The sequence below is a fragment of the Ovis canadensis genome, chromosome 17 (assembly GCF_042477335.2).
Source record: "Ovis canadensis isolate MfBH-ARS-UI-01 breed Bighorn chromosome 17, ARS-UI_OviCan_v2, whole genome shotgun sequence".
In the NCBI taxonomy this organism is placed as follows: Eukaryota; Metazoa; Chordata; class Mammalia; order Artiodactyla; family Bovidae; genus Ovis; species Ovis canadensis.
Window position 1 is genome coordinate 82,347,243 of NC_091261.1, and position 9,595 is coordinate 82,356,837.

At 57.8% G+C, this 9,595-nt stretch overlaps 1 long non-coding RNA gene across 1 annotated transcript; it reads left to right on the forward strand.

The window, feature by feature from the left end:
* The first annotated feature begins 3,305 nt into the window (after window positions 1–3,305).
* Window positions 3,306–4,998, forward strand: LOC138422539 (uncharacterized). The gene is made up of 3 exons (XR_011249914.1): window positions 3,306–3,397; window positions 3,495–3,578; window positions 4,383–4,998. It is a non-coding gene; the product is annotated as an uncharacterized lncRNA (long non-coding RNA).
* Window positions 4,999–9,595: the final 4,597 nt, after the last annotated feature.

Below are 9,595 nucleotides of genomic sequence, written 5' to 3' on the forward strand. Positions count from 1 at the left end.
CTGGCCTCAGGTTGGGGGGCTTGGTGGGCTGCCCACAGTCGGAGGGGGGCACAGGTGTGGTCCCCACTCGCTGTGAGAGAAACAACAGTTTAGCCGGAGGACAGGAACTTAATCCAGCGCTTGCAAGTTTAAACACAGTAGCTGGGTGGTGAAGAATCTGCCTGCCATGCAGGAGACCGGGGTTCGATCCCTGGGTCGGGAAGATCCCCTGGAGAAGGGCATGGCAGCCCACCCCGGTGTCCTTGCCTGGAGAGTTTCATGGACAGAGGAGCCTGGCGGGCTGCACTCCGTGGGGTCACAGAGTCGGACAGGAGTGAGCGACTGACACTGACTTTCGCTGCAGTCCGTGGGAACCGACCGGGTGGCCTCAGGAGACTGACCCGAGCCCCATCGCCCCGTCAGCTCTCTCTCAGCCCCTGCCCTGCCCGTCGGCCGGGGCCCCTCATCGCCCCGCACAGTGGCAGAGTCTCCGTGTCCCTCGCGCGCCCACGCTGCTCTGCTTCTGTCCATCACCCTCCCGCACGCCTGCTCTCACCTGTGGTGCTTCTAGAGTCGCCTCCCGCCCCCCCCCCCCGCCCCCGCGCTGGCCCCCGCTGCGACGGAAGCCCAGCCAAGGCAAGGACCGCATGGCCTGGCGCACAGTAGGTCCTCAGTAAATGCCTGTGGAAGGCAGGAGCTGGCAGGGCTTGACCACCCCCATCTGTGGCTCCCATGCAGGGCTCCGGGGGTGGGGGGGGTTCATCCGGGGCACCGGGCCTCCCCACCCCCGTAACAGCCAGGCATGGACCCTGGGCAGCAGAGGAGGGCTCTGGTTCTGATCACAGAAGCAGAGGCAGGTGAGGCGGCGTCCTGGGCGGTGGGAGCCACATCTGGGGGTGCAAACACGGAGCAGCAGCCCAGGCGGGGCTGGGGCGGGGCGGGGCGGGGGCGGGCGTCCACACCCCCCCCCACCCGCGCCAGCTGAGGAGGACCCCCTCCCCAGGGCTTCCAGCCCGCCGCCGGGAGCTTCCTGATGTCGCCACCAGATGGCAGCACCGGCGGCTGCTGCCCAGCTTCGCACCTGGGTCAGGGCCGCCAGGAACAGGCTCCCAGACCCCGCGGGCCCCACCCAGCCGTGTTCTCTGCCCGCCCTCTCCCCAGGGCACCCTGGAGAGCACCGCCCCCCCCAACCGTGTATCCACAGGGGCCATCCTTCCAGGGGCTTCCGGAGCAGCGTGAAAGCCTTCTCCAATACGCTTCCTGCTGTCTAGCAAACCCCAGCCTCCCCAAGGCCCTGGGAAGCATCAGTGTCCCAGCCCGGCAGGCTGGGGGGCTGCAGGACCACCAAGCAGCCATCCAGGGGACGCTGAGTGGGGGCTCTCGGAGCCTCTATTTCCTCATCTGGGGCCGGGCTAGGGCAGGAGCGTGTGGTCCAGGTTCAGGACTCAAAAGAGGACGAAGTCGGAGAGGGTGCAGGGGATGGGGGCAGGGGTCCGCGGCAGGGTGGATGGTTCTGGGCCCAGCTCTCTCCCCTGGGGCCCTGGAGCCTTTGGGTGGGGGGCAGGGAGAGGCTGCACAGGTGTGAGCAGGTGAGCCGCTGGAGACGGGCCCCGCCCCTCCCTGACGGACCAGGCGACCTGGAGGCCCAAGACCTGTCCAGACCTGCCCGGGGGGGAAGTGGGGTGGAAGGCCCGCTGGCCAGAGGGCAGAGGAAACTTTGCAGTGGGCAGGCGGGCAGGGTCAGGAGGGCTCTGGAGCCGGGGTCACTGAGCCTGTCTGGGCGCCGGCCACTTCTGCCCGGGGCCCTCTGACCCATGCTCGGCCCCTCGCCAGCCTGGGCCTGCTGTCCCACGACGGGGTGGGCTTGGTTCCTTCCCCCGTCACCGTCAAGGAGGCAAGAGCTGCGCCCGCTCACCAGCCTGAAGGTGACCGCGAGACTCGTCTAGCCCTCCCTCAGGCTCCCGGCCGGGGACCCGCGCCCCCGTCATACGGCGGCCCCCAGGGTCAGCCCCTGCATCTCTCTCGGCCTCTCAGGGCCCGGCCCCCGTCTGCCCTCTGCCAGCGTGCTCTTTCAGAACACCGTTGCTAACTGATCGCTTTCAGAATCCTTGTGTGAAATCCGTGTTCATGAGAGCTGCACGGCACGGAAGTCACGATGTAAGAAGCTCGGAAATGCCCCCAAAGCCCATGTGAAGATCATTCCAGCACCTTTCGGTGGCACCTGCTCCCCCTGTCTCAGCCCCTGGAGGCCAGGCTTGGAGGTGGGGTGGGGGCTGCTTGCGAGGTCAGGGGTTCCACGGAAGGCAGAGCCCCACAGGCCAACTCAGCTCTTGTAAAGCTGAGCACAGTGCCAGCTGAGGCCGGCTCCAGACCCCAGGCACGGAGGGTTCCTGGGGCCATGCTGATGCCAGGGGCGCCCCAGTCCGTCCCGCCTGGCCAGCCAGCCCGCCAAATTCCCAGTGGCTGGTGGGGTCGGCCATGGGTCTGTTCTGGGGCAAAACGCCCTGTATTTGGAAGTTCCGGAAGAACTGATGCTTTTGAGCTGTGGTGCTGGAGAAGACTCTTGAGCATTCCTTGGACAGCAAGGAGCTCCCACCAGTCCATCCTAAAGGAAATCAACCCTGAATGTTCATTGGAAGGACTGATGAAGCTGAAACTCCAATACTTTGGCCACCCAATGCAAAGAGCCAATTCGTTGGAAAAGACCCTGATCCTGGGCAAGACTGAAGGCGGGAGGAGAAGGGGACGACAGAGGATGAGATGTTTGGATGGCATCGCCGACTCAAGGGACATGAGTTTGAGCAAACTCCGGGAGATGGTGATGGACAGGGAGGCCTGGCGTGCTGCCGTCCACGGTGTCACAGAGAGTCAGAGATGACGACTGAAAGGCAACCGCCGTCAGGAGCCCTGGTCTTGGACAGCTGGATCTGGGCTCGGATGACCCCTGTGCTCTGAACCGTCTGGCATTTCTCTTGGGGTCCTCTGGGCCTGACCACCTCACAGACTGTGCCCAGCTGGCTGGGCCTCCAGGACATCGAGCCTGAGGGACCCCCTGGGCCACTCGCCTCGGTCAGGGTGCGCTGGTCAGGGGGCGGCCACCTGGAGGCTGGGACCCCCCGGCTCAGTCCCTTTCTCCTAGCCTGGCCTTCCAGCTGCCCGCCACGTCTCCCCACTGCCACCCCACCCGCCCCCACTGCCTTCGGCTGCCCCTCCCAGGAGCAGGGACAGCCTGCAGGCACCGTCCCCTGGCCTGGATACTCATTAACTCTGCTGCCTACCCTATCAGACTGGGTCTTCCCCCCTCCTCGTACCCTGCATGCAGGCATCTTGACCTGGCGACCTGGCGTGGAGCAGACATCAAACCAGACGCCGCCTTAAGAAAGGCTTGGCCCGGGGCTCTCGGTGGCCACACTTCCCGGTGAGAACTGACCTTCAGGGAGCCCTCAGCCAGTGCCCCGGCCCACGTACGCTGTAGGCCACCCTCCCAGGGGTGTAATTATTTCCCCTTTTCACAGATGGAGAAACTCGGGCTCAGAGAGGGAGGTCATTCATCAAGGTCATTCCGAGAGCTGGTGGCTGAGCAGGGGGTCTGAGCCCAGGTGTGTCCCTTTGCCCCCTGCCCTTATCTATGGGGATGATTCCTTCCCCCAGCCTGGGGGCAGGGCCTGGGTCTAGGGAGGAGACCAGAGGCAGGGATGGTCAGGAATTCAAATTGGTAGAGCTGGTGGGGGAGGGCCGGAGTGCCTGGGAGTGGCCGGCAGTGAAGGCTTGGGCAACCGGGCCCTCTGTGTGCAGGGCTCCGGGGGAGGGGGCAGCGGACGGGCAAGACTCTGCTGAGTCAGAGACGCCCCAGGGGCTCGGGGGGGAGGCGTCAGGCAGGTAGTGCGGGCTGGGGCGGGTGGAGCACCCAGGGTGGTGGGCCAAGGGGCAGAACCAGGCGCTGGGGCCCCAGCCCGGGGTCATCGGGATTTAAGGAGAAAAGAGGCCTCCCAGAGGGCAGGGGGCCACCCTTTCCAGAGGAGGGAGTGGTCAGCCCCACAAGGTCAGGCCAGATAAGGGCCACTGGGCCCAGCCTCCCTCGTGACTTCGACCAGAGGCTGCTGCCCCAGCCCAGGGGCTTCCTGGTGTGCAGCCACGAGGGAGCTGGCCCTTCCCCCACGAGGCAGGAAGCCCCCCACCCCGGCCTCTTCCCCTGACTCCCCGAAGCAAAGCAAACCTCGAAGCTGGAATTTGGAAGCCCCCAGGGTTCCCCACTCTGTGCAGCCTTGTTCTCCAGCCCATCCTATTGGCAGCCAACCGAGCAGACGCCCCCAGACCCTGACCCCAAGCTGGGATTCAGGAGGGGTCTGCCTTCTCTCCTCCTGCCCCCCTTCTGCCCACCTCTCCCCACTCCTCATCTACAGGCTCCTGCCTGCCCACCCGAGCCCTATGAGTAGAGACCGCTTGCGACCCCTTTTCACAGGCGGGGAAACCAAGGCTGATGGAAACCAGCTCAAAGGCAGCAGGCGTCAGTGGCCTGGCCAGGACCTGGATCCTGCTCCACCTGCCTCTCTGTGGGCTTCTTCAGAAACAGGCCTGCCAGCCTTCTCCACTCAGAGCCGGGACCGGGCCCCATCTTCATCCGTCCACTCACTGGGGCCAGGCGCCCGGGCTGTAGTCTCCTGCAGACAAATCTCACAACAGACCCTGCCAGTCTGACGGTGGAGGCTACCAGGAACCTGGGCAGCAAAGTGCGGGGTGGCCAGGAGGGCGAGGCGCAGGCCTACGGGAGTTCGCAAGCAAGTAGGGGGCCGGCAGAGCTTTCCAAGAAAAGGAGGCTTCACTGCGATTTTTGGCTTTATTTCCTGGTTCGTCCCCTTTCTTTCTTTCTGTTTTGGCCGTGCTGTGCCACGCGTGGGAGGTGAGTCGGTCCCCAAGCAGGGACTGAACCCACGCCCCGGGCAGTGGAAGTACAGAGTCTTAACCACTGGACCACCTAGGAATTCCCTGTTTTTCCAAATAAAGAACCAACAGAAACAATACAGCGACGTGAAGTTAAGAGCCCAACAGCAGGGCAGTGCTTCGAGTTAGACGTGAAGACGGGCTCCCCACCCCTCCCCCACACCCACCGCTCCCTGGGTCTCCTGCCAGGCTTTCTTTAGGAATTTACAACCATATATAGGAATGGAAGCAGACTTTCCCGGTGGCTCAGGGGTGAAGAATCCGCCTGCCAAGCAGGAGATGCCGGTTCGATCCCTGGGTTAGGAAGATCCCCTGGAGAAGGAAATGGCAACCCACTCCAGTGTTCTTGCCTGGAGAATTCCAGGGACAGGGGAGCCTGGAGGGCTACAGGTCCATGGGGTCACAAAAGAGTCAGACACGACTTAGCAACTAAACGATAGGAATGGAAACACATTTCTAATTTCTGAAACCTCTAAAGGTGATCACATGCTCCGCATTGTTGTTGCTTCTCCCGCTTGGTGGACTGTCTCTGCCGACTTACCAGTGTAAACCTCCCACCCCTCCTGGCTTGTCTAGGGACGGGGGCATCATCTTTGGCTGGGCTCCAGGCCTGTCTTGCCTCCTCTGGGTTACCGGTGGACCAGGCTTCCCCGCATGCCTAAGACCCCAGATGCTGGCCCAGGCTGACAGTGTTGCCTGCCTCCCAGCTCTCGTCACAGCCCCCGTGAGCCTCTGCATCGGATACCCACCCTGCCAGCCTCCTCCTCTGGGTGCCCCATGAAGCTTTCTTTCCCATCAGGAGTTTGTACACTCTGCTCCCCTGCCTCGCCTCACCCTGCCTTCCACCCAGAGTCTGGCGTTTGGGTCGCGCCTATCCAATCACTCACACGCGCCCCAAGTTGTTTCTGATCACAGTCCTGGACAGGGTGCCAGGTGCCAGTGTCTAGTTGAGTGACACTCAACTAGGGGGGTTGTGGCCTCTCTGGGTGTTCAGGGCGTCTGGCTCTGCCTGGGGCTGTGGGACTGCAAAGTGAGGGGTGGGGCTGGTGAGGGGGAGACCCTGTCCCCAGGCAGGGCTTTCACTGGACAGAAGGTGTGTGGGGACAGCCTTTCTTCAGATGTTTCGAGAGGCTGCCTGTTGGAGCTGGGGCTGCACTCCGCTGTGGAACCTGGGGAGGGTGACCTCAACGTTTCTGAGCCTCATCTGTAAAGTGGGGCAATAACATATGCCTCTCCTATGGTGTCGAAGAGCGGCAAGCCCAAGTGCGTGACGTGCTGTGCCAGTCCCTAGAGTCTTGGCAGCCAGTACCAGCCACTCGAATTCAGGTGGAATTGCTGCCCTTCCAAGGGAAATGCAGCTTCCTTGCTGGACAACCCAGACACCGAGTTTCTGCAGCGCCGCTCTGTCCGCTGTGCGTACCACCTGCCACGCCACCCCTTGTGACGGGCATGAATGAGGCCCTCGTGGCTTGGGAGAAGCAACAGATGGGGTGCATTGCTGCGGAGGGAAGGGGGTTGGAGAGACTCATTCACCGCTTCGACTCTCATCGCGCGCCTGTTTGAGGTCAGGCATGAGCTGGGTACTGGTCTACAAGAGCAAACAAGACAGCCTCCCTGCCCTTAAGGCCCCTGTCCAGCAGCCGCGCTGGGTCGGGGCAGGCAGCCTGGGATTGCGGGGGGGGCCCTTCCCAAAGCGGGTGATGTCTGAGCTGGTTATGAGCTCTCCAGGCAGAGGCGGGAGTGGGGGAGGAAGAAGGGCGGCCCAAGTGGCAGGAGCCGGGGTGCCCGTGCCCAGGGATGGGAGGAGAAGTCGGGGCACGTGCAAGAAATGGAGTTTCCTGCTGCGGCTTGGGACAGGGCGGGGGGACGGGAGGCAGGTGAGCTGTGGTATTGTGTGGCACATACTTACACTAAGATATCATTGGCTGTTTGTCTGAGATGCAAATTTTAATTGGGTATCTGTATTTTTAAAATCTTGCTGTCGTATGAAGAAGCAGTGATTTACCCTTTGGGGACATTTCGTGTTTTGTTTTTTCCTTTCTTTTTTTTGATGTCAGAGGAGAGGATGGTAGAAGTAGCAGATGGTGGCGGGGGGCAGGGACAGCCCAGATACTTGGGAGTAACATACACACACTGCTATATAGAAAAGAGATAAGCAGCAGGGAGCGACTGGTACTCGGTTTCTTGTGATTGCCTGTGTGGGAAAAGAATCTGATGAACAACTAGGTATGTGTTTGCGTGTGTATGGCGCTGGTTTAGTTGCTAAGTTGTGTCTGACTTTCTGAGACCCCGTGAACTGTAGCCCCCCAGGCTCCTCCGTCCATGGGATTTTCCAGAAAAGAATACAGGAGTGGGTAGCCGTTTCCTTCCCCAGGGGATCTTCCCCACCCAGGGATCAAACCTGGGTCTGCTGCTTGACAGGCAGCTTCTTTACCACCGAGCCATCTGGAAAGCCTTGTGTGTGTGTCTGTATATATGTATAAACTGAATCACGTTCCTGTCCATCTGAAAATAACACAATATTGCAAATCAACGAGAGTTCAGTTTTTCAAAGGAGTAGCCGATCGGCTCTCCTTCATCGCTGAGCACCCTCCGTGACGCAGCAATCACAGTTCCTTTGCCCACGACTTGCCCGAGCCTGACTCTGCTCTACCTGCCCAGCCTCCTGTCACTGGATCCTCCCGGGATACCCCCCAGGCGGGAGCCATGACCGTTCCCAAGTGACTGATGGGAAAGTCGATCGGAGAGGTTAGGTTCTGTAGAGACACATAGAATCCCGAGAGCTGAGACAAGAAAAATATATCTGGCTCCCACGGGCTCTCCCAGCCTGCCCGCTCCCCAGTGCTTTGTCGAGTTCTGGATCCTTCCCACACAAATGCAGCTTTACCAGGTTGCTGTCAGTGAAAGCAAAGTTTTGAAATCTGCTGTTTTCACTGTACATCAATACTTTCCACCTGATTTCTAAGTAGCTATGTAATAATATTGCGGGAGAGCAATCACACTTGGATTTTATAGCACGCTGGGCAGGAAATGGGCTTGGCGGTGGACTCCAGAGGTGGGGACAGCATGGGAGGCTGCCCGGCACCTAAGAGGGGCACGGCGAGAGCCTTGCTCCTGGCGATTTAGAAATCCCACCCTCACCCCAGATTTCCAGCCCCCCTCGACTTGAAAAGGAATAGGTACTAAGTGGGAAATTTGGAATGCTTTGGGAAGTTAAAGAAGCAGGAAAAAGGAAATCTCACCTGCAGGATCTGAATCGCTACACTGTTTTGGGCAAGTAAATTCGGCGGGAACTACTCACACTGAGAACACACACATATCCCTTACCCACAGCTTTGCTTCTAGAAAACTATTCCACACACGTAAAAGCAGGAATATGTCAGATATATATCTAAGGACTTAAAAAAATTCTTTTTTAAAATCCCAAACCTGCATAGCCACGCTTAAGAGAAGTGTTTATGGAAACTTCATGCACCGCAGTGTTCTCAGCTATTAGAGGATGAACCTGGGCACACACTAGAAAGATGTCTGAGATGAGTCTTAGGGGGCAAAGGGCAAACGTGGGTGTTATCGTGACTTACCGCTTATATAGCGTATTGTTTTATAGTTTCAAAAAAGCGAGGTCTTTTTTCGTGACACAGGAAGAGACACACGTTGACATCAGAGAAGGAGGCACTGACACACAGCTGGTAATGTCACTTCAGAGCAGATGGGGGGATGAGAATCAGCAACTTTTAAAACACACCATAGCTAGAATTGTTACAAATAGAAATATTATTTTTATAATGAAACAACATTAAAATGCATGTGTTGGAAAAAAATCCCAAACCCTAGGAAGAACCTCTGTAAACATTTTGATGTATTTTCCTCGTTTGCTTTTCCGTGGATCAATACTCTGCATGCAACACATAGATACGATTTTGTCGTTTGCTTGTCTTTATTTTTTGCTTCGTATCCCTTGCACACATCTAGATTGTAAACTGCCCTTATAAACACCATCCATGGGGCCATCACCAGTCTCTCTTGTGGACAGCTTAACCGGTTTCCTTCTGTCACTTACTTTGTGTATGATTTTTCAAAGGGCCCTTGAAAAGCATAATCATACATTAATTTTAAAATATTTTATTGAAATACAGCTGATTTATAAAGTTGTTTTAGTTTCAAGTGTACCGCAAAGTGACTCAATTAAACAGATGCACATTCTCTTCTGTTATACGCCATTAAAGACACTGAGGCTTGTTCCCCAGATATTAGTTTTCAAATGCAAGTTAAATGAGTGACCCGGGAGCGCCTATAAGTCTCAGGTGAGCTCCCTGGCACCAGGGTTCCAAATCCAGTCTGGATAAAGACGACCGTCAAGCGTGCAGTCTACAAACGCCATTAATTTCCTTAGCACAAAATTCCAGAAAAAGAATTACTGTCAAAGTAATGATCATTCTAAAGCATTTTTATTTTTGGCTTCCACTGGCAAATTCATGCTCAGGAATGCTGAGGCAATTTATATGCTTCCAGTAGTATAGGAGAAAGATTACCCACCAGACCTCAGACTATGTGTGAAGGTTATCATTTGAAACCGATTTCTGATTTGTTAAAAAAAAAAAAGCAAACAAACGAAAGTTTTAACTTCCATGCCTTTGGCTCAGTAGGGCGCTGACAGCTTTTCAGGAGTTTCTTC